At 35.7% G+C, this 26,153-nt stretch overlaps 1 protein-coding gene across 5 annotated transcripts in view; it reads left to right on the top strand.

The window, feature by feature from the left end:
• Positions 1 to 26,153, top strand: part of LOC117222855 (semaphorin-1A) — an 870,584-nt gene that overhangs the window by 312,834 nt on the left and 531,597 nt on the right. The window lies entirely within an intron of this gene.

Raw genomic sequence — 26,153 nt, 5'->3', positions numbered from 1 at the left:
GACAAGGGAATGATTCTACATGCAAAAATAAGTCGAGAAGGAGGAATAACATTTTTTTTTATTTTAGGCTCCGTTTTTGAAGAAAATTAGGTTGAAAAAGTAACTATTGAACAGGAACACCTATTGAACACCAATTCTACTTCTCGTCATATTACAAGCCACGCGAATTTGACGCATCTTTCAACTGAGTTTTCTCGAAAACGGAGCCTTAAATAAAAAAATGTTATTTGTCTTTCTCGATTTATTTTTGCATGTAAAATCACCGCCTTGCCGGTTGTACCCCGATTTTCCGAACACCCTGTATGTTATATTGCATGATGCAACTAAATTGTGTGACACTAAATACACTTTCATGTACTCCATATTATATACAATATTAAATGTATCGATTAAACGCAATTTTACGAATTTTTTGCATATTCTTGTATATAGTCTCTATATTAACTACACATCATAAGTGCACAAGCTTTCGCAATCTGTTCATGACATTTTCATTTATTCCGAACACTGCAAAAATTGTTAAATGAAGAATCGTCCAAAAGAGTTCTTGAAGAATTGAAGAGTTCTCGGTGGTCTCTTAGAAGACGTTGCTTAAATTCATAAACCATATTATTTTCTCGTGGAAAGCAGAAGCGACTCGAGTCGAGTTTCCTTGCTTAATGAAATTACGACAACGAATACTCGTTCTCCGAGCAGAAGCCACACAAAATTTCATTACGATCAACATGCTAATTAAAGGTTAAGAAATAAAAAGTGCAAGTGTAAGTTAAGTAAATAAAACTCTTTTTCTGTCTGTCGTTCGCCGTGATAACTTGAAGACGAATGACCGGTAAGCATCGTTTACAACGGGTTACTGCATTCCTCCCGTCATTTCTAATGACTCCGTTTTTAAATATTCATGAAATTATTTAGGTTAGTGGTTGTTCTCCCGGGCGATGACTCCCTCGAGATTTTATTTTCCTGTCTCGCGCCTCTCGCGCATGATAAACGAGCCATGAAGGGCCATAAATACATCTGAAAAACCACTTCGTACTACTTTCCGGTTTGTTATAAAAATATCAGTGTGCTCGTACAAATATCGTAAGTCACGTTCCGTGGCCGTGCACGCCGCCGCTGCTATTCCGGGGCTTGCACAAGAAAATCTCGTAAAACGTTTCGGCGAACTTCGAAAAACTAATCGACCGATTCTGGTACAGAAGTTCGCGAATGTTGGCCAGGTTGGGTCCGGCCGTTTTTACGAAAACCATCGTCATCTGTTCCGCTTGATATTCTCGGAAAGTAAACGATAGCTTGACGGAGGACGAGACGAGGCGAGGCGACGCGACGCTCGGCGGCTTGCCGACCATCTGATCCATGCTGTATCGATCATGCTCGACAAAAATCCGGGCTGAGATTGCGAAAGTTTTAGCCAAACAGTTGGCGCTGTCGAGCGATACGTGCGCGACGCGCGCGTTATTACGCGTGTGTGTGGACACGCGTTCATCGAGCGTGCCCATAATTGATGGCAATACCACAAATTCTCCGGACATTCCGATAGCATTCTCACGCGTACACAGACGTCCGTTCCTGGACACTACCTATGATTTACCTAAATGCTGTATCGTCACTTCGACGGAACGCTGCTTGTGCCGCACTGTTTCGATGCTAAACTGTATATGCTCCGTGTGTAGAGGCTGATTTCTGGCTCGGCTAGGCTGAATATTAAAGACACGAGATTAGGGGTTTACGACACCGACGTGACTTCTTTGCTGGTTTTACTGATCCAGGCCGCGGAACGTGTTCGGCAGGTTTTATCGTGCCGTTTAGCTCGCTTTTTCCATTTCTTGTTAGGAGACCGAATGCCCCTAATTCGAGAACAAACAGTTCCGAACACTGTTGCGTCCAGAGACAAGGGCCATAAAAAGGTCCCACCATTGGGGAAACCCTCTCAGGCCCCAACAAGGGTCAAGGCAGACACCCCCCTCCAAGGGGTGATTCGTGCCTTGACCAATAATAAACAATCTACCTCCATCCACGGGTGCTCTTCCACGACTTTCCAGCGTTGGAAGAGCATTCTTCCACCAGCGCTCGCAGAGAGTACAACACAAAAAATAAAGTTCTCTAAGACTACTAGAGACCCTTCCACGTCATTAATTTGCCGTAGGAAGCGCGAATCGAGCGTACAATAGTTCGGTCGCGCATGTACGTTAGGCGACTAACCGAACGTACGGACAAAACAAACTTCCTGCGATTAACTTATCATGATCCCACATGGATACGCCTCACTCGTGCGAAATTGTGGATTTCTTCGAAACCTGAACAGCTTAATCGACGCTGACCTCTTCAGCGATGTCTAGACTGCGGATCTTTATGCAAATTCTCATTTCCATGCGTCGCTTTACAAAAATTAGAATCGAAGAAAAATTTCCTTCGTAAATTGAAAGATTACTTGTTGCAGGAACGTAATAACAATGCGATTAGACCTTATTAATTCATACGTTAAATGAAAGAAAATTAATTATTGTAATCAAAAGAATTTAGTTAACGAAACCGAAACTGCGAAGTTAAAATTTACCACTGGAAATATTAGTTTAACTCTGTTACATACCATAAAACCTTCATAACATTCGGTTTGTTCAATATATTACAATCAAAATGAATTTTGAAACCTAGTTAAAAATTAGTGTCAGCCATATTGTGTTACCCATTAGTGTCGCTCACACAGCACTCAATGTGTTCAAAATCTGCGTATGCCATAAATGCATAAAGATCCGCGGTCCCGCGATGATTAACCCTTTCGCTCCGAACGACGGATATATCCGTCATCCATATGAACACTCGCGGAGCCGAACGCCGGATATATCCGACATCCACATGATCGCCCTCTGGGGACGAACGCCGGATATATCCGACATGCTGGTAAAATCGCGACCTAATTTTTGGACTGCACCGCCTCTTGTTACTATTGCGTGAATCTTTTGACGAAACAAACAAACGACAGTCCGAAATAAACGACACACCATTCAAGTTATATTTGTTCTACCTGCATTTCCCATTATTATTGTGTTACATGTCATAAAGGGATAGAAAATCGAAAGTACTAACTTTAGGACTAATTATTATGTATTATGTTTTGTGTACTATGAATATTATGTTTTATTTTATTACTGTATATTATATATTATTTCTTCACTTTTTCCATTGTTAATGAAACTTTTTTTACCTATTAAATAACTTTATACCTTATGCAGAAATTATAACTATATTGTTTTAAAGAAAAATCCCTTTTCTTCCCAAATACACTATCCACGCGCAATGTGCACAATTTCGGCGGGTGGTTCCGTTCAGGAGGGGCGCTACGGCGGACTGAACCGCCGTAGCGAAAAGGTTAAAATGAGGAAGGATCGTGGAAGAAACATCTCCTTTTTCTATTATTTTTATGGCTTTGTATTATAGGATAGGTCATCTGTTGTTGTTTTTTAATTACTATAAAAGGAATCGTATAATATTTTTTAAAGTATTTAGCTTTATTAAAAAATTTAAATGCACCGATTACTCTTATGAAAAATAATTTTATTCGAACAGCTGCCACGACTGGGTTCGCAATAGCCTATCTGGTCCACCTAATTTTCAATACATTTCCGATTGGTTGCGGTTCTTACAGACTAATGGAGGTTGATTACATTTTAAATAGATCATTATTAATTCTGTCCATCTTAATAATTTTTAATCATGTTGAAATAATACAGATATACTATTATATTCTTCTGATGGTTTCACTATCTTGCGTTTCACGTTATCGTTTTTCTCACAAATGCATAAGGATCCGCTGTCTAGTCGCTATGCAACTGCAGTGGCGCTAAATATGAAAATTCGGAGGAGAAATCTGTTTTGCAAGCGAGGTCTGTACTCTCGAGTCAGTCTCTAGTTACAATCACATCATTTACGACACATACTCGTTATATTGCACTGCCAGTCGAGACGCACCGAGGGTCAGTGAGTAGTCTAGTCAGTGTCAATCATATCCGAGTTATTTCTTTTTGACATCAATACAAGTTCGCAACGATTCCACGTACGAGTAGCATACATTACTACAAATATAATTTTGGAAAGATCGTCAACGTTCCAATTGATGGATTCTACGACATTGTGTCATTTTGATTCGGGATTAGAATTCGGTACACTTTCGCACACAAAAACGTACAGGCTTTTTGTCATTCCGTCAACGATCAAAAACAACGAGGCTTGTGTTAGGAAATAATCATTCATGCAGATCGAGTAACTGAGTTCTGCCATTATGACGACTCATAGCCATCGATCCTACAAGGCTGAAAAGAATTTTTTCAGTGATGGTTTGAGACATTTATTTCGTCACGACCGCAACGATTTTTATACTAAGGCATATCGTCTTATATAATCTTAATCTGTAATTACTGTGGCAAATGTAATAATTACTTTGTTCTATTTGTTTCAGGTAAGTTTCAATTCGATGATGCTTTGTTGTTCGTCTCTGGTAACGTAAACGTCGTACCAGGTATCCAAATGCATGTTTTTCATTCGAAAATGTTAATTTAATCCTTTGCGTATTCGATTGGAGTCATTTTCACGTTTTAAGAAAGAAATTGGTATGTCTGTTGGAGTCATTGTCGCATTCTCTAGACATAGTAAATAAATGAACAGAAAAGCCCAACCTCACCGGTTTCACTAAAAAATATTCTTCTCGCGACTTGGAAGATCACCACAAATTCACTTGTAAAGAGTGTTATCAAAATAACCCACAAATGTGAGCATGACAAATTTAGTAAAACATTGTTCGTCTCGCATTGACATATATTCCACGTCGAAAACCGTTTATCAGTTACTTCAGACGGCACAACAATCTTATTTTATTTTCCGTGAAAAATATCGAGAAGTTTTTGGTTCTCCGCGAAGAAAAAAAAAGATTGCAGTGCACAGGGTTAACCCTTAGCGGACGAGAGGCGACTCTCGGTCGCCACGGCATTTCGCGCGGCAGGACGAATGGCGAGCGAGAGGCGACAGTCGGTGTTTATGTTAAATTTCGTTATCTCGAACATCATCCAACGTACTGTTTTATGAGAAAGTCCCTGTAGTGGTGGCGCAAATTACTTTTCCGGAAACTGGAAATTTGTTTAATCGATTCGTACATTCTCTACGAACGTGTAAAAAGCCAGAGAAACGAACAGCCAGTTACGCATTTGAACTTTCGCAAAATTTTGATCAACAAATTGAGAGGAGATTTTCGTCAACCACGAGATAGATCTTCAAGTTCGACGACCAACTCTGACGAAATTCGTCTAAACGGGAAACTGCACGTAATTGTTACTGACACAAAGAAAGATTGCAAAGTTTGTTCCAGTCGAAACCAACCAGGGGGAAGACATGAGACGACCTGTTTCTGTGATACATGTCCAGATAAACCAAGAACGCATCTTGGTCAATGTTTTATAAACTATCGCACCGAAAGAAAATACAAATCATAATTTTTGTAAAATTATGTTTATAAAAGTGTGAATATAGATAAACTAACGAAATATAACGTTTTCGTAAGATAATTTATACGTAAGATCATTTTATTGTACCATATAAGACACTCGACATAATTGCAAAAATCGCCTCGTCCTGCTACCTGACTCTGCCGAAAAAGTCGTCGTCCGCTAAGGGTTAATCGATCCTCGAATTCGATGGTCGCTCGACCGACATACACCAGATTCGTATTCAGCAGCACAAAGTAGATTTTTCGTGAATATCTCCGTGAATTCCGTGACGTGCGCGATGCACCGTGGGTGATTGCGCGGAGGTGAGACGTCGCACGATTCTCGATTAAGTTTGCGTTAACGAACAGCGAGATTGAAAACGTGGTAAGAACGGAAACATCGGAGAGGGAATTATCGGAGCGTAATACCGTGCCAGGAGGATTTCTCGCTTCGATTCCAGGCCATTACGTGTAGGTAGGTGTGCGCGGTCATATCTGCAGGCCGTTGCCGCGCCGCTCCGCGCCGTGCGGACTCTGTTATTTTCGAAGCGTAAGACGTACGTAAATAAAACGGCGTGAGATCGTGCTGGGCTTTGTTGAAAAATATTTTTAAATCCGGAGGTAGCGTGTCGTTCCGGGTTCCGTGACTCACGTAAACGGTCCGCTGTCCCGGGTGAAGGATACGATTACCCGCGGAAGAAAGATAGGCATTGTTAGCTCCGTGATCGAGCTTCCCTTTGAAATCGATGCGGATACGGTCGCGGCGGGGACCGGCCGCGGAAATGAAAGCGAAACGAGCTCTGGAGCGAGCGGCGCGGCGGTTTGCCGATGAATTTACGGCACTGTCGAATGGCTTTTAATTACAGCATTATTATCATCTGGATTACCGCATCCGAATTCCCTTCATCTCAGTTTATTTCCGAGCACGTTCGACGTAGACCGATTCTAAACACTGCATGCTCGTGTAGGAATGCGGAATGACGTACAGGATGGTGCAAAATAACCGATCCCATTCGATAATACAGATTATTGTTTCTTCCTTTTTTTTTAACACTTTGACTTATTTGCTCAAATTTGAATATTAATTTGTACGTTAATATCTTCTTAATTCTATTAGGGAGTCGAACGTAAGAATGTTGAAAATGTAGCTGATGACATGCAACTTAACCTCCTAATTTTAAAAAATTGCGTTAAATAAAATACTTTCATTTCATGAAGATTTTCTGAAGTTCTGGCGCGATGCTGAAAGTGTTAATTGAGAAAAATCGTCGAATATGGAAATGTGCTAGTTTGAAAAATCTAACAAATGAAGAAGTTCTTTTGTTCGCCGATGTTAGAAAATTTTATCGTGCTTACTTGTTTCGAACTTTATTGTCAATATACCTGCCTCTAATATCCACTAACAAACAGAATAAAACAAAATAAGTAATACAATATAATATAGTTATAGTAGAATTTTGGTTATTTGAAACGATTAAGGAAACATGAGTGTTCGGATAATACAGTAGTTGCTATGTTCAAATGCTAGATTTAACCTTTACTTATTTGCACAATAGTGTTGCATGTGATTGATCTTTTTTGTATGTTATACTGTTTAAATAATAAAGAATTCAGATCTCGAAGATTCGGATAATCGAGAACGGTTATAAAAATGAATCTGTTACATTTAAGTTTATAGTTACGAATAAATTGCCGATCTTTGTGCAAAATTGTATTTTTTGCAAGAGACTTAAGTTTAGACAAAATTCGTTGTGCTTTCTTGAATCATTTTTTAATAAGCTGAATATAATATGTTGGTATTCTTAAAATCCTCTAATCACGAAGTACATACATACTATTTTCGATTTTACTTACTCGTAACCAGTACTGTAGTTGTGACGAACCTTAAATGGCATTCATAAATATTATTTGGCAACAATGGTAATCAATAAAAAGTATTTAATACATACCGAATACTGTTATGAACCAACTATTATCTGTTTTGGTTACAGTTTCTATTTTAGTTTCCATCTCCGTTACGAAACACAGCTCCCGAATTGCTGCTTGTTTACTTTCCGCATCAACATTTATTCTGAACTCCCGACGTTTGTTCAGGAAGTCGGACATCATGGACGATATACTACTGGAACAAAATATTAGACAATTTTAATATGTACAGTGAGTAGACTGCGGATTTTATGCATTTATGACAGAAATGATCGACCGCAACTTTTTACAGTGAAAATATTAAATAATTTGAAGAGTATTGAAATATTATTTGCGACATGTTAAAATCATTAAACAAGCAAAGAAACGTCTAAATAACTCCTGTCTTTTGTAAGAACTGTAGAAAGTTTTTATTTTGCGTAAAGACTGCGGATTTTTATGCAAGATAAAATTGTCTGCATCGATTGAAAAATTAGAAAGTAACTAGCAAGTTCATTCTTTATTTAGTTGTTTTTAATAGATTAAAAATAATACATCGACGTTCTCAAATTCGTTTAATCTCATTACTATCTTAAATTGCATTTACTCAATTTTGCCATAAATGCATAACATCCGCAGTTCATTTATAATGACGTGTATTATATTCCATCTTAATATTTCAGTTTTATATGTATTATAGTATTAAAAAAATGAAGATTCAATAATATAGTGTGAAAAATGCGCAGCTATTTTATCGATCTTATCACTTTATCAGAAATCACTGGTAAATATAAACATTTCTTTTCAAATAATTTTGAAAAATATAATACAGTAGCTGCAAAGAATAGTTGCAAGAAAAATTGTCACAAGAATCGATATTGGAGCCATTTTGGAACTGAAATCGGAACCATAATTCGAACTGGTAATAGTTGGTAACGGTTTTCCATTATAGTTAAATGATATAAAGGATCTTCGTAACCGTTTCCCGAACCGAAATCGATATTATATGAATTTTCAAATCCTGATTGAAATATCTGACACGAAATGTTCTCATATTATACCGGCTATGCCAAAAATATAGCGGAAACATGATTCAATACGGTCGACAAAATTTTTCATTGTGATGATCAAACTGAAATTCAAGTTTATATGATGTGCAATCGACACCAATAGTTTTAGTTTGCCACATACGATTTACGAATGTACGAAAATCTATAAAACTTTCTGTCTCCTTTTTTTAAGATCCTTCGATCCGTGACTACACGGGCGTTTTCTCCGCGTTTCGTACGCCGCAGTCGATAATCCTGCGTGACAAATGACGAGAAAAACACGGCGTGTACGGAACGCCGAAACAAACGCCCTTATGTATAGTCACGGCCTGACTATAGTTAGACTAGGTGTCTAACCCTTATAGTTGCTTACGAATAGTTTACCGATTAGAAATACGATCAGTATACATCGAGATACAGTGTATTTTCCTTGTTTGCAGTATTTAATATTTTGATATGTTCTCCAAAATATTTTTTTAATGCTTTACAAATCTTTGTTTTTCAAGAATGAATTAAATATTGTTGGAGAAATCGATAATGACCGTTTCAATATTCTCGATAAGAGTACAATGACACAGTTTGTGATTAGTAATTAGTACCTACGTATCTCTAACCTAATTATAAGCAGCAATTGAGATCTTTGTATAATATTTTTGTATAATATATGCGTAACATACCGATCTATAAGCACATGCTCACCAAACAGTTGAAGTTATTCCATCAACGCGATATATGTATTAACACCATGCAAAAGCTATCTGTTGTATGCCGGTGGTACCACTTTGGTGCCATTTTAAAAAACTGAAATAACATTTGAACTATATTTCTTGGGTGTTAAAAGGCAGCAAACTAACTATAGCACTGTGCTTATTTAACTAAGAATTAAGTACGAAAATTCTTGGATGATTTATCCTAATTTTAGGAATTTACATTACCGCCATCTTCGAAATTTGTTTTTAAATCTAAAATTTCCAAGCTTTTATGCCGGCGTCAAACAAAAGAATCATATCTAAGATCTGCGGACGGCATAGTGTTAATATTAAGTATTAAATGCTAATATTAAATACGTGATTAGTTATAAAAGGTGTCCAGCATTATTAACGATCTTATTCCAACAAATATATATATATATATATATATATATATATATATATATATATATTGTGGTCTGGTTAAAAATAATATAAGTTAGATTATATATATAGCTTATGTAACAACCAGCTATGGTTGTTACATAAGAAGTACATGAGAAGATTGTACATCACCTTCCGCTGGTTTTTTAAAAATTTCAAGTCCAGTTACAGCAGCGTGCAGATACACGTTGCAAGCTCGTTTCCTCTGACAATTTGTGTCCACGTAGGTAGTTGACTTCTTCGTCACATTTAACATAAACATAACACTAGGACGTCTAAATCAGAACAGTTTACTCACGCAAAATTGACATTACGCGATAATTAACACATTTTCGTTGTTTAATCGACGAGCACTAACTACCTCCTCCAGTAACATCGATAGATCGACGACTTCGGTTCGACTTCCTCCCCGCGAAATTTTTGTCGCGTATCCAGTAGATCAAAATGGCGGAATGCTATTGAAAGAGGTATTTTGTGTTCCTTGATTAAATGGTAAAAAAGTATTATTCGTATTGTGTTAACAAAGTGTCAAAATAGTTCCAGTGAACAGATTAAGTGTTTGAAACAAGTGGAAGTGTTTTCGAAAATTAAAGTAGCAGAATGGAATGGGTATCTGGCGCGATGCTGAAAGTGTTAATTGAGAAAAATCGTCAAATATGGAAATGTGCTGTTTTGAAAAATCTAACAAATGAAGAAGTTCTTTTGTTCGTCGATGTTAGAAAATTTTATCGTGCTTACTTGTTTCGACCTTTATGTCAATATACCTGCCTCTAATATCCACTAAAAACAGAATAAAACAAAATAAGTAATACAATATAATATAGTTATAGTAGAATTTCGGTTATTTGAAATGATTAAAATGATTGAAATGATTGAAAGAGGTATTTTGTGTTCCTTGATTAAATGGTAAAAGTATTATTCGTATTGTGTTAACGAAGTGTCAAAATAGTTCCAGTGAACAGATCAAGTGTTTGGAACAAGTGGAAGTGTTTTCGAAAATTAATTGAGAAAAATCGTCAAATATGAAAATGTACTGTTTTGAAAAATCTAACAAATGAAGAAGTTCTTTTGTTCGTCGATGTTAGAAAATTGTATCGTGCTTACTTGTTTCGACCTTTATGTCAATATACCTGCCTCTAATATCCACTAAAAACAGAATAAAACAAAATAAGTAATAGTAGAATTTCGGTTATTTGAAATGATTAAAATGATTGAAATGATTGAAAGAGGTATTTTGTGTTCCTTGATTAAATGGTAAAAATATTATTCGTATTGTGTTAACAAAGTGTCAAAATAGTTCCAGTGAACAGATTAAGTGTTTGGAACAAGTGGAAATGTTTTCGAAAATTAAAGTAGCAGAATGGAATGAGTATCTGGCGCGATGCTGAAAGTGTTAATTGAGAAAAATCGTCAAATATGGAAATGTGCTGTTTTGAAAAATCTAACAAATGAAGAAGTTCTTTTGTTCGTCGATGTTAGAAAATTTTATCGTGCTTACTTGTTTCGACCTTTATTGTCAATATACCTGCCTCTAATATCCACTAAAAACAGAATAAAACAAAATAAGTGATACAATATAATATAGTTATAGTAGCATTTCGGTTATTTGAAATGATTAAAATGATTGAAATGATTGAAAGAGGTATTTTGTGTTCCTTGATTAAATGGTAAAAGTATTCTTCGTATTGTGTTAACGAAGTGTCAAAATAGTTCCAGTGAACAGATTAAGTGTTTGGAACAAGTGGAAGTGTTTTCGAAAATTAATTGAGAAAAATCGTCAAATATGGAAATGTACTGTTTTGAAAAATCTAACAAATGAAGAAGTTCTTTTGTTCGCCGATGTTAGAAAATTTTATCGTGCTTACTTGTTTCGACCTTTATTGTCAATATACCTGCCTCTAATATCCACTAAAAACAGAATAAAACAAAATAAGTAATAGTAGAATTTCGGTTATTTGAAATGATTAAAATGATTGAAATGATTGAAAGAGGTATTTTGTGTTCCTTGATTAAATGGTAAAAGTATTATTCGTATTGTGTTAACGAAGTGTCAAAATAGTTCCAGTGAACAGATTAAGTGTTTGGAACAAGTGGAAGTGTTTTCGAAAATTAAAGTAGCAGAATGGAATGGGTATCTGAGAAAGAAATCGATCATTTTCCTGCACTTGGTCCACCCAGCCAAAATATTACGTTTAGCGGTTATTGATAAGTTGCTGTAACAGAATTTTAATTAATTGTAGAATTTGAATAGTAGAGCGAAACAGGTCGTTTATTGCGATAGCATTTAGTGGATTAAACAACCATTTGCGAATGCTAACATTTGATACGTACGTTCCTACGAATAATCGAATAGCTGGAAACTTAGTTTGATTGCTTCGACTGTTTCTTTCGATAGGAATAAAGTATCGTGACCAACAGTTCGCGTTTGTTTAGCTGCATCGCGCGAAATCGTGTCATGAGTTCTCTATAAGGCCGTGACTATACACGGGCGTTTGTTTCGGCGTTTTGTACGTCGCGTTTCGTACGCTGCATTTCGTACGCCGCGTTTTCTTCGTCATTTTTCACACGCGATTATCGATTGCGGTGTACACAAAACGCCGTAGAAAAACGCTCGTGTAGTCACGATGTTATAGGTTAAACTGTTCGTTTTATTGTGTTAGTTTAACTTATTATTAATATGAGCTATTGCATTATTGATAGTATACTCATATCAAGCGAATTGTGTTTTTAGAACACAAGCGTGCTATGTGAAATTATAAATTAGTACAAAGAAATTAATTTTCAAAAATTCACAAAGGTACTTTAATTTGCTGTGTTGTAGCTAGCAAGAATTATAATTATCAGAAATAGCAGTGATTATAACATTAATCATACACGTTAACAATACACCTTTCATCTTCACCTTTATTTTTTGAACTTCCTTTTACGCCTCTATTTTTTTCACGAAATCTGTTACAAACTCTCTACTGATTTCGAAACGAGATGTGCGAAGTATTTTAAAATTCTTCTTGAGTGGAGAATTTTTTGCCTTTCCAATGAAAATGCCGCATTGCGTGGGAGGACGCTTGCACGGGTTGTTTTCTAAATGTAAATAGATACCGTCCAACTGAACTTTGACAACAACCGCAGAATTATACTTAAAAATATTTAGTGTTGCTCGCACATTAACGTCATGCCTCATACTAGCAATACATGAGCCGTTTATTTTGAAAGTGGCATAAGTCACTTTGTTTTTAAGTCGATATATTTAAGGGTTTGCGTTCTAACACGTTTAACCCGAGAAAGATAACCTACGTCGCAGAGGCGCCTGCGAAGACTGTTGATTTTTGTTAATTTTTCATAGAGGTCTAGTGATTTAAGTTTAAAATTACTTAAAATATAAAAAAATATAATATAAATGCATTTTATTTTTACAATAATGCCAAACCTTTAAAATGACTAGATTAACTTAAATAAATATCCATTATTAGTATAAAATTGACGCCTTAGAAAAGCATGCGCCTCTGAAGCGTATGGTTATCTTTTACGTACGTTGTCATATGGTTATCTTTCTAGGGTTAAAAATATGGATGCTAACTTTCGAGAAGATTTACTTCTATTTATTATCTCAGGATACTGATATTTTTCTCAGTATAAATAATTTCGTATAAACATTAAGAAATCACCACTTTTCATTACGGTAAAGTGACTTATGCCACTTTCAAAATAAACGGCTCACATATTGCAAACTTTCCACAAATGTAGGGTATTTCGCAAATGATGGTACAAGCAACCAGGTGGCGATTTTACAAGCAAAAACAAATTTACTTTCATTTTTCATTTCGTTACATATTTGAAAGAATGCCTCTGGGGAATCCTAAAAGTCCACGTTATATACTTGTTATCGAAATCTCGTTCTCAATCTTGCAAATTTTTAATTTTCTTTCAAATACGGATTTTTTCCAAATTCCCTGATTTTTTCCCCTTCGTCGGACGTAGGCAAAGCTCGATCTGCGATCCGCAGATAGTCCGTTAACACGTTCCGTGCCGAGCTTTTTTTACTCGAATCTTCACACTTTGATATTTTACTAAAACTTGATGTATTACGTGCAATTATTAATTCTCGTACACATAACAACGTAACAAAAACTTATCAACGCCCATTCTTGCGGTGGAAATTGATTCTTCGGTTCTAAATTTCTTGTAAACAATTTGTTCAGTTCACTAAGTAAACATGCAAGCGTGTACCATCGATGGTACACGTGGCACAGAACGTGTTAACCCTTTGCGGTCGAAGCTGTTCGAATTCGAAATCCAAAACATGATTTCTGATCTACAGTAGTTCTATTTTATATAATTTATTGCGACTTATGCACACGAAGTTGAGCCTGTTGACAAGTACAATGCAATTTTAATAGTTTCTTTTCAAGTAGAAACGAGTCCGATGCTCTTAGAATGATTTTGAAAAATGGTACACCAATTTTTAGTGGCGCCTCAGAGTCGCCATTCGAGTGCAAAGGGTTAAAGCTGTGCCCGATTGTTTAACACGTTCCGTGCCGAGCTTTTTTTACTCGAATCTTCACACTTTGATATTTTACTAAAACTTGATGTGTTACGTGCAATTATTAATTCTCGTACACATAACAACGTAACAGAAACTTATCAACGCCCATTCTTGCTGTGGAAATTGATTCTTCGGTTCTAAATTTCTTGTAAACAATTTGTTCAGTTCACTAAGTAAACATGCAAGCGTGTACCATCGATGGTACACGTGGCACGGAACTTGTTAACCCTTTGCGGTCGAAGCTGTTCGAATTCGAAATCCAAAACATGATTTCTGATCTATAGTAGTTCTATTTTATATAATTTATTGCGACTTATGCACACGAAGTTGAGCCTGTTGACAAGTACAATGCAATTTTAATAGTTTCTTTTCAAGTAGAAACGAGTCCGATGCTCTTAGAATGATTTTGAAAAATGGTACACCAATTTTTAGTGGCGCCTCAGAGTCGCCATTCGAGTGCAAAGGGTTAAAGCTGTGCCCGATTGTTTAACACGTTCCGTGCCGAGCTTTTTTTACTCGAATCTTCACACTTTGATATTTTACTAAAACTTGATGTATTACGTGCAATTATTAATTCTCGTACACATAACAACGTAACAAAAACTTATCAACGCCCATTCTTGCGGTGGAAATTGATTCTTCGGTTCTAAATTTCTTGTAAACAATTTGTTCAGTTCACTAAGTAAACATGCAAGCGTGTACCATCGATGGTACACGTGGCACGGAACTTGTTAACCCTTTGCGGTCGAAGCTGTTCGAATTCGAAATCCAAAACATGATTTCTGATCTATAGTAGTTCTATTTTATATAATTTATTGCGACTTATGCACACGAAGTTGAGCCTGTTGACAAGTACAATGCAATTTTAATAGTTTCTTTTCAAGTAGAAACGAGTCCGATGCTCTTAGAATGATTTTGAAAAATGGTACACCAATTTTTAGTGGCGCCTCAGAGTCGCCATTCGAGTGCAAAGGGTTAAAGCTGTGCCCGATTGTTTAACACGTTCCGTGCCGAGCTTTTTTTACTCGAATCTTCACACTTTGATATTTTACTAAAACTTGATGTATTACGTGCAATTATTAATTCTCGTACACATAACAACGTAACAAAAACTTATCAACGCCCATTCTTGCGGTGGAAATTGATTCTTCGGTTCTAAATTTCTTGTAAACAATTTGTTCAGTTCACTAAGTAAACATGCAAGCGTGTACCATCGATGGTACACGTGGCACGGAACGTGTTAATGATCCGCTGTATCGCGTGAAACAGATTTTGTAATTGTACGAAATTACGTAAGATTGCGACAGCTGGTTGTAACTCGCAAGCAGTTATAAATAATCGGACACGAATGCTTGAACCGTGGCCGGTGAACGTGTTATCAAAGTATTGTCAGTCCATAAGACCGGTCATTGGAAAGTCCCGATGGTCACCGTTGACCTCGCAACAGTCAACAAGTTAATGCACCTGCACGTGTACACTGCTTTCTATGGCTGACATTAGAGAACCGCTTCCACTGTGCCTTAATCCCCGGGCATAGACGCGACAGGTATTACATCTGTTGGAAAGTTCTGTCGTTTTTCGAAGCGTCGCGACGCGCGCCGCCTACCTTCGCGATCTATTCAATTCACGGTGTATTCTAAACACAGCGAACGCGGTGTTTAAAGCGAATTCGAGCCCGTGAGCGTGTTCTGAAACGGGCGCTTGCGACACTTCAAACGATTCAGCAATTCAGATTCGACAATGAACACGATTCTTCCTTTGGTACTGTGCATAAAACAACGCTGTTAATCTTGGATGGCCTTGTGAAACAGGGATTGGCTACGAGCCGTTTGGGACGCTTGTACCAAGGAAATTTTAGTTATTGTATGTCTTTTCGCGCAATACCCGGGACAGAAATAGCTTTCAATTCTTTCCATTGATGGCCCTATTCGTTAACGAAACGAGAAGTAAATATCTCTGTAATTCCGTAACATTAGTTTCAATGTACTAAATTTATAATAAAAATTAAGATTTTAATGAAATTTATATGAAATTACGCATAACATCAATTTGATAAACAAATTTTATAAGAAAGATTAAATTTGTTCAAAATTTTATAAAAATGATTTATATGGTTTTGTTTATTAAAAATGAAATTTTATATATAATTATTTACAAAAAAAACAATAAATTTATAATACAAATTTTAATTTCATGTATAGATTTATAATAAAAATCAAATTTTTAGATAAATTTATATGGAATTATGTAAAAATATAAAATTTATAAGTTTTATAAGGAATTGAAATCGATGTGCATATTTCTAATTCTATGAAAATAATATTTTATGTAATTACTTGAAAATGTAAGGATTTATATCTATTAACGGGGGGAAAATACATTTTTATTCGACTTCTGTTTTTTACTACAAACGATGGAGATTTATTTTAAATCTTGTTGTAAATCTTTTGACTGAGAGTCGTAAAACCGTAACAATAATAATCAGTCTGTAAAAGAGTAAAATTTGATATGGATCGAGAAAGTAACTTGATGCTGCTGTTTTTTTAACAAAACCTTTTTTCAAGACTTTCAATCAATTATATTTTCTGCCCACAATTTTTGTTGCGATATTCGACAAATCAAAATTAACATTAAAATGTAACGTATTTTTCTCTCCCATCAGCGCTACTTACTGCGATTGGCAGATGCTTCCCATGTTTATATGCCTCTCTTATGCTTAACACTTTATCGACCGCTAGCCTATTTATCGGCTTTTCGATTGCCAATGTTTATCGATCGCTAGCCTATTAATCGGCTTTTCGATTGCCAATGCTTATCGACCGATAGCCTATTAATCGACTTTTAGCTATCGACGGTTCTCGCTTCTTTACTGTTTTGTTAGTAGCTGACCTCCTGTATGCTGACCTCCCCATATCCTTATGAATTATAATTATAATAATAATTATTATTTATTATTATTTTTAAAGGAATAAGCACAACACAATGAATAGCGAAAATTTAGCCGGTACTGGGAGCAAATGCGCGCGCGACTAAGCCAGTCCTTACTGAGTGGCAGCCTCAACCACGACCGGACGATAAAGTGTTAAGAGTAATGCCCAATATTTCACCGAATAAAGCCGAAAGTTATATTTCGAAGTTATTAAGAATAAAAGATACGGGAAAAGATAAGGTAGACGTAGCGAAGAAAAATGCTTCGAGTAGTAAGCGTTCATGGATGAAAATGAATTTCAAGCACGACGATGCGCTCGGCTTTCGAGCAGGTGCGTGTTAGAAGCGGATCTCTGTACACGGTTCAGTGTTATAAAATACGATGCAGTTGAGGTATCGATAATACGGGATACCTCGGGCAAGCATTGTGGCTTCTTTTTCCTTTTCCGATAAGCAGTTGGCTAGAGAGGCAGTCGATAAAAAGGAAGCGATTCGAATTCTTCAAACACCTTTGATGCTCACCGATTATACAGGCTTCACGGTTCAAGTAAAAACCTTTTCGCCGGTGTTCCACGAGAGATACGCGATCTCGCCGACAAGCCAAGACCGTGGAACGTTATAACACTTATAACTTCCTTGATTAAGTCGCGCTTGAATGAGATCGATGGGGAAGTGGCGGCAAGAAAGAGGGAACGAATGATGTAAGGAGGAAAGGTCTCCGCTCTGCCAGATGGAAACAGCTTCCGATACGCTGCACACACGTTTATATACGGAATGGTCCGCTAACTATTTGCACCTTAATTATTTTTCACGCTACGAAACCAGCGGAAATAGTTTTAAATGAAAAAAGTATATGAATTTAATGCTTGCAGATGAAGTTATAGAAATAGGTTAAAGTGAAATAACTTTATAATCAAATTTAAATATAGGAATTTATGTTTACATAGAATCGTATAAAAATATAGAATTTATAAGTAAATTTATAAAAGAATGAAATTAATTTATAGATTCATAACAAATTTGTAATTTATATATAAATTTGTACGTAAGTGTAATATTTGCAGATAAGGTTGTAAAAATGGGTTAAAGTTTAATCATTTGATAAGAAAGTTTTAATATTAAAAGTTTACACTTTTTTTAAGAAACGTATTTAACTGATGAACTCGCGTTCTAATGTTCTAAGTATTAATATCCTAATATTCTAATATTCTACAAGAACTTATTTTTATGTTACTCTACACTTGAAACTGTTAAAAATTTCAGATTTTGGCGATCGGTATTATAAATAGCAAAATAGTAAAATAGTAAACTTTAATTTGTAGATAATAACTGAAAATAAATCCTTAAATGTGAATTATGGTATTTACATTTAGTGTAACATTCAACAAAATTGTATACTTGTAAGTTTGAAGTAACTGCAGACTTTTTTCGAAATCATCTGATTAAAAAGAACTTTCAGTTCCTTAGCATTTGATCCGACTCGTATTGTAGTATTATTATTTAGAAAACTTTGTGTGTGTGTGTGTGGTGCGTATAATTGATGCGTATAATTAATACACAAAGACATTTTTAGAAATGACATTGCTTACTGCTACACAGCGAATTTTGAGGCAAAATAAAAATTGCCCATTTCGAATACAATGAAGAAAAATCGAAAACAATGTATTTTCTTCGTTAATTTTAATAAGGCAAAAATTTTCGACTGTTTTCATTGTTCCGTATCTCATTTTTCTAATAAATGCATAAAAACCGCTGTTTACTTATTACTCAACTGGTAAAATTGACTTCGGTTCTACATGATTATTTATACTAATTTTGAGGTGCATGAAGCAAACGTTCCTTAAAAAGAATGGTCGTATTTCAGCCACAATTATAAATGCGTACTGTATGTAATAAATAATAATATAATAATAATCGAATTAACTCCACGAACTATGATTTTGCTGAGCAATGTAAGTACACTCGACAACTTTCGCCGAAGCGAAATGGTTTAACACGTTAGATACGAGTGTGAAAAAGTCAAGCGCAAAGTTTAGAGAGAAGCGCAGCAAGTCAGAATTGAGTTTGCGAGTCGAGGACTTGAAAACAAGCGTCGCGTCGTGTCGCGGCGTCAATCGATACCGATTCCTAAAATTTAATTTACGACTTTTCTTATCTCGCAGCACAGTTCGAACTGTCAGAGCTGTCCCAAGGGTGTTGAAAGATATGAAGGTCATATAATTTTTATGGTGGTAAGATATATTTTTTCTCGTAGCAGGTTATTGTCATCTGAGGACAGAATTTCAAATTTGCGTGGATTTTCCAATTTTTTTACAATTTCTTCAATCTGATTGTAGTTTCGAACTCGTCGCAGATACTGGACATCGTAGAAGTATTCTGGAGTCTGGAATATTTATCGCACACAAATAATTTGCAGAACATTATTTATAAATATCATCGATATAAAGAAATATATTACAAATATATTACATTAAAAATTTAATATATATTTAACAATATAAATATTACTAGGGTTTTTAGAATACAAAATAAATAAACTAATATTTTCTATGGTCAATTTCAACTTTCTAGTTTCGGTTTCATTAATTAACCAATTAGCTGTTTTTCACACAAAATGTTGTCATTATTCCACGACAAGGGTACTCTCGTCAAAAACTGCATATATTTTTTGATATTCTCTATTCAATTACGTATTTCATAAAAGCGTCGTATTTTTAAAAAATGTTTAAAAAAATCAGATATATAGTGATCCACAAAAGTGTTCGTACACCTTGTAAAACGCAGCAACTTTCTTAAAACTAATCTAAATGACTTGAATTTTTTTAGATGATAGAGAGATTATTCTACTAGACAATGGCTAAAATGTTTTTTCTTAATTTTGCTATTACTTGAAATGACTAAAAAAAGAAATAAAAAACTCTCGTTTCTTATCCTTTTCACCTGATTTTATAACGAAAATTTGAAAAATACCTTTGGGGAACTGCAGCATAATTACAGCAACTTTCACACTTTTTAACCCCTTGACCTACAATGACGGGCATAGCCCGCGTACGATGCTCGGGCCAGAAGTAAATATTACGGGCATAGCCCGCGTACGGCGAAATATCTTTTAATTTCGGTAGAGTCTACAGGAAACCAAGTGTCGTCAATTTTTCGTGTTGTATGTGGATTTTCTCGTATTTGATTTGCATACTGATTCGTTTCGGTCACAATATTGTTCCAAAATATATCATCAAATATTAGATTAAATGTATCAAATTCTCCTCTACTTCCTCCTAATTGACATAAGGCTGCCTCTCTTATGCCAGGAGTCATCGTATAGTCCCAGATTTTTGGACTATTTCTTCTTTCTTTTCAAAGCCAGGACTCTGGTAGTTGATCGTCATCGAATGTATCATCAATAATTATTCGCCTATACTTTCTTCGAAAATTACATATTTCGTCACTACTGTCACTTTCATTAGCAAAATTGATAGCACAATTCTCACTATCTTCATCACAAAATCTTTTCCTAGAGAACATCTTGTGGGGTTGCTTTTCTAGAATTTATGAACGTAAATTTCGACGTGCGAATGCGATCAAGAACAACTAGAAACTGATCACGATACGAAGAGATAATAGAAATACATCACGAGCCTTGTCTGTGCTATCTACAAACCGCGACCACTCTACCACGGGCGATGCTCGTCATGTTTACAATTGCCCGGATTGGCGTGTTACACAAGTCGTGCGAACGTCCCGAACGCTGCGCGAGCTTGTATACAATTTCGGCCCAACATCTTCGAATCTAAATCGTAGGTTAAGGGGTTAAAAGGATTGCAACAGCTAACTGGTTAAATAACTTTGAATAAATCCTTTAAATACAAACGAAAATTCCGATATCGAACAGAATTTCCACTTGTCAAGGTTTTTACTACAATTAGCTACGCTATAATTTTCTAGGCACCGATTGAATTGCATATCTATGTAATAACAGGACTTACGGAAACATGCATTTTAATAACACGTTGTTACATATCTCTACTGACATTGTTGGTATTTCTTCGTACACGGTATGTTTTAGCGTTTCTCGTTACAAGAAATCTTAAACTGTTAAATCCCGGTGATTAGTTAATCGTTCACGTTCCATCTATCAAGTTTGTGCAACTCATTTCATGAAGTAACTGCATATTATGCTGGTTGCTCGTTGTACATTTGTAAGTTTTCCAATGGGGTCCCCTGACCGCCTGAAGTTCTGAAACGCTTATCAAGCAGTACTTCTTGATTTATCAGACTACTACAGACGGCATTTAGAAGATTAAAGCGATGTCATCACTTTGAACACTTCCTGTAAACGAAAGTCCAAATTGCCAACGAAACTTACACGGTTGGAATGTAAGAAGTATCCTTGCTCTTTTCCTCCCAATGGAATTGACCTTGTATAAAGATATTTTTTGTAACTCCGGATGAGAACATGTGAGTTCAGAATTTTCAAAGCAATTGTTTTTGATGCTTGACTGGCGAACAAATAACGAGGCCGATATAGAAACCAAAGTAAGAACCGTGATAAAAGCATGTCATATATTCATAATATACATATAATATATGTTATGTATTTTGTAGATACGTCGAAAAAATAGAAGGAGTTTCTAAGGTTATAGATTTTACCGATTTTACGTTTTTTAAAATTTATGCTGATTTGCAAATCGTCAAATATTCTTGATCGAATTGAATTTTCCTCTTCATCTGTGAGGACTTTCTTGCTCGTTTGTTAAATCGTTTTTCGATGTATGAATTTCCCTAAAAAAGAGATGAATATGATCTAGTGTAGCAATTTGTAGCGGAAGAATTTTTATTGATATAAAAATTCTTCTGCTACAAATTGCTACACTAGATCATATTCATCTTTTTTTTACATATGCTGTAATATGATTATTACAGCATATTTCGAGTCGTTCTTTGTTAAATCAATTTTTTAAGAAAAAAGATGTTTCTTAATAGTAAACTAAAATTATACATGCTTTTGTTCAAATTCTTCATATTTAAGGTTTAACAAACACTATTTAATACTTGTCAATGAATAACAATGTATATTATACAAATGATTTTCCAGTAAGTAGGTTGCGTGGTATATTTTCGTAAATTAATGTTTAAGTTTATATAATTTATTTAGCGATTGATGATACTAACAAACAATTACTTCAACAATTTCTCGATTCCTGTGCACACCAGATCGCACAGTGCGCTACATTATTAACGTTTCCTTTCTCTTGGTGCTTCTGCATCCAAAAATTGCCCATTCGGGCAAACAATATGAATGTTTTCATGTTTCCGTTGGAAGATTCGTGACTGTATTAAAACACCGTTTTTATTCGCTCTTCGGTTCTCCACACATTCGAAACAAATATTTTTTTCAGTATTGTTCTATGACATAAATCCTGCGGTGTTAAAAATTAGTAAAAACGTGTGCTTTCATCGGACGATCCGATTTCCAGACGCAAATACCTCCCGACCGAGCTTCCACCACCACTTGGGATACAACATTGTCGTTTTTATCGAACATTCGTTTTGATGCATTGAACAAAAAATATTCCAATCGATCGTCTGACCCGCCGTTATTAAAATTGCACATTCTGACTGTCCTTACTGTCGTACTACCGAATTAATAGATTTTTGCGTGGCGTGCTGCCCACGCATTTGAAGCAAATACGCGGCGACAATATTTCCTTTCTATTATTCACAAGGATTCAGATTTTGTAGATCATATCATAAAAACTTTTAAATGTTTTCTAATCTTTCTTGTGTGAATCACAGGACGTAAGAAGAACTTTTTCCAAAGTACAATCGCATTAAGTGTCAGAATTGTGGACAAGCTAATTATTTTATGCATCTCATTCAAATGTAATTAATTTTTTAATAATTGTAATAAACATTTACAAGATATTTCTAATGTTAATTCGTGGCAGTTGTTCGCTGTCTTTTTGTTTCCAAATTAGGGGCATAGAATAATTCTTAACTAATTTTCAAAATTCACATTTATTGCAATATATATTTGAACAAATTGAATTTTACTACGATATTTAGAATACGACTGAGTTAAAATATCATCCGCTATGATAATATTATCATGATGATTTTAACTCTCTAGTTTCAGTTTGGTTAATAAAATTACCTTGATTTTGTGGGAATTTTTAGGTTCGAAGAGCGAAACTGAAATATATTCGTAAATTTTAAGATATGTTGAATATCTGGAGGTAGATATAAAATAAATATAAAAATATAATATATAAAATAAATATAAAAATATAATGTATAAAATAAATATAAAAATATAATATATAAAATAAATATAAAAATATAATGTATAAAATAAATATAAAAATATAGAGTACTATGCTTCGTTGGTCATCGCTACATCGCTCACTTTTTGCGATACATTTTCGATACACATTTTTCAAAGAGGCCGCGACAGTTAACAAGTTAGAAGACGATGAATATGATGAATTTACAGATACACAAACCTCAAAGAACGTAAAACTGCGTTGCGCATATTCGGCCAAAGAATTTGAGATGACATAGTACTACGTTCCTCGTTGCGAAAGTGTTAATCACTTTTTCGTGATCAAAAACGATCGTTTCCGTGGTGATCCAAGCGATCGTGAACATTCGACGATCAACGCGGGAATCTCAGCTAGACGATAACCGCAGTCGAAAGTCTTAAGAAAACTGCAAACGCGCTTGCGTAAAACGGAGTAGCAAGGGTATTGTGCGTTCGCATAAAGGTCCACAGGTCCTTGTCATCTCATCCGTTCCATCCGGAACACGTTCATCACGGACGAGACACTCCGTCGAGAGTCGTCTCGATCGTGCGCGAACGCTCGTCAGTGTCCGATTTCAATTGCCGATACGATTAGCAGAAGGAAAGGCAAGTACGAGCGCTGGCATGAGCACGATCATGAGCACGGGCACGAGGCACGAGCACGAGCACGCAAGTCCCGTCGCGCAGATACGTTCGCTTTAGGGTCAGCGCAGCCGAATGAGAAATAAGAGGGCACGTAGAATGGCGTCGAGTGACCCGCGGAGCAAACGGATCGGCCTGTATCGCGTCCGACGAATGTATGCAGTCTTGTAGGCGGCTGAACACACGGCAGAGAACCCGCGGCACAATGGCCTTGTACGGACAAAGCCGGACGACAAAAGAAGCCAACCTGATAAGAGGAGGAAGATGCGAAAGGAGCGGAACTCGGTAACGGGCCGAGCCAGCCGTGATTTCGGCTTGCATCGAGCGTAACCCATTTAACCGCCGATAACGAAACCCACCCCCGACCGTATCTTCCTCTTCGTCTTCCTGTTCTTCCTCCTCTTCCTTTTCGTCCTCTTCTTCCTCTTCTTCGTCTTCTTCGCCAACCTGCCCCGTACTCTCGTTGTCGCTCGAAGAAATGCTTCGTCTGTTGGCGAAGAAACGAGCTCCGGAGATCTTTCGTTGCGAGGCCATGATGGGGATAGATAGATAGGTTTCGAGATCCGGGGAAGTCACGTCAGCGAAAACTTGCGGTTTTTAGAAAGTTTGGATCTCAGATTGACGTCCCTTGCGAAAGCTCGTTTTTTCGACGCCCCGGCGCCGCTATTTTTCTCTTACTTTCGGGACCGGAATGGGAATCGCGCGTTTATCACGGAATGTTGTGTTGCCGATAGCTTCGATCCCTCCGGATGGTCTTGCCCTTAAAAGAAATTTAGGAGTTCTGTATACATAGGGTGGAGGAGCCATTTCTGCTCGGCTGGCGGACTTTAGGGGTTTTCGATACTAAAAACAATTTTAGCAATTTAATTGACATTTCTTAAGAATTCGAGGGTTTTCGAAGTTTCTTTTATCCATATCAAGTTTCCTATCACACTGATATCGAATCTTCTTTGAATAATACAAGAAAGAAATATATAATGTACTGGAGCCAGTTACCATATGTCTATGATCTACAAATGATCTTCCTGGATGGTATTAGTATTCACAATCAAAATTTAATTTTTAACATACTTTAATAAATTGTATTTTCTATGAAAAATATGTAATATAATAAATCATTTAATATCTCGCGTTAGAAATGGCTGCCTTATTAAAATTTCTCTTCTTTAAAAATATGCCAGAGATGATTTGAGATTTAAGGTTATGTTGGTCTGCCCTCGGGTAAGCGGCACGGTAATTAACCCATCGAGCGAAGATAGGTTCATTTAAAACAGATGTCCAGTAAATGAACTGCTGAAGTTTAAATTGAAAACAAAAATTAACAACACGATTAACATTGCGATATCTCACCTAAAGTGATTTATTTTACTGAATATTGATCTTATTCGTTCAGGATTTTCTTAAACTTTCTCATACAATTTACGAAAAATTTCGCGAATTCAGCATCAAAAAATTAAAATCATTTTTGTGGTATTTCAAGAACTTTCGTCTTTTACATGTTCGACTTTATCAAATAAATAATAAATTGAACTGAAATTTTTTCATACATTTTTTCATTACTTAAACTTTTTCATACAATTTACGAAAAATTTCGCAAATTCAGCATAAAAAAATTAAAATCATTTTTATGGTATGTCAAGGTTATGTCAAGGTTCCTTCCTTCCTTTACATGTTCGACGTTAACAAATAAATAATAAATTGAACTTAAATTTTTTCATACATTTTTTCATTACTTAAACTTTTTCATACAATTTACGAAAAATTTCACAAATTCGGCATAAAAAAATTAAAATCATTTTTATGGTATGTCAAGGTTATGTCAAGGTTATGTCAAGGTTCCTTCCTTCCTTTACATGTTCAACGTTAACAAATAAATAATAAATTGAACTTAAATTTTTTCATACATTTTTTCATTACTTAAACTTTTTCATACAATTTACGAAAAATTTCGCAAATTCAGCATAAAAAAATTAAAATCATTTTTATGGTATGTCAAGGTTATGTCAAGGTTCCTTCCTTCCTTTACATGTTCGACTTTAACAAATAAATAATAAATTGAACTTAAATAAAATAAAAAAATTTAATACGTCTTATTAAATATAACGTTGACTATGCTTGAAAAAAGAACAAAAGGTGTAGTAATTGGCCACGTCACAGCAACTGGCTCCACTACCCTATAACG

Source organism: Megalopta genalis, chromosome 17, assembly GCF_051020955.1.
Source record: "Megalopta genalis isolate 19385.01 chromosome 17, iyMegGena1_principal, whole genome shotgun sequence".
NCBI classification, from domain to species: domain Eukaryota; kingdom Metazoa; phylum Arthropoda; class Insecta; order Hymenoptera; family Halictidae; genus Megalopta; species Megalopta genalis.
This window is presented reverse-complemented; position numbering and strand designations above follow the sequence as displayed.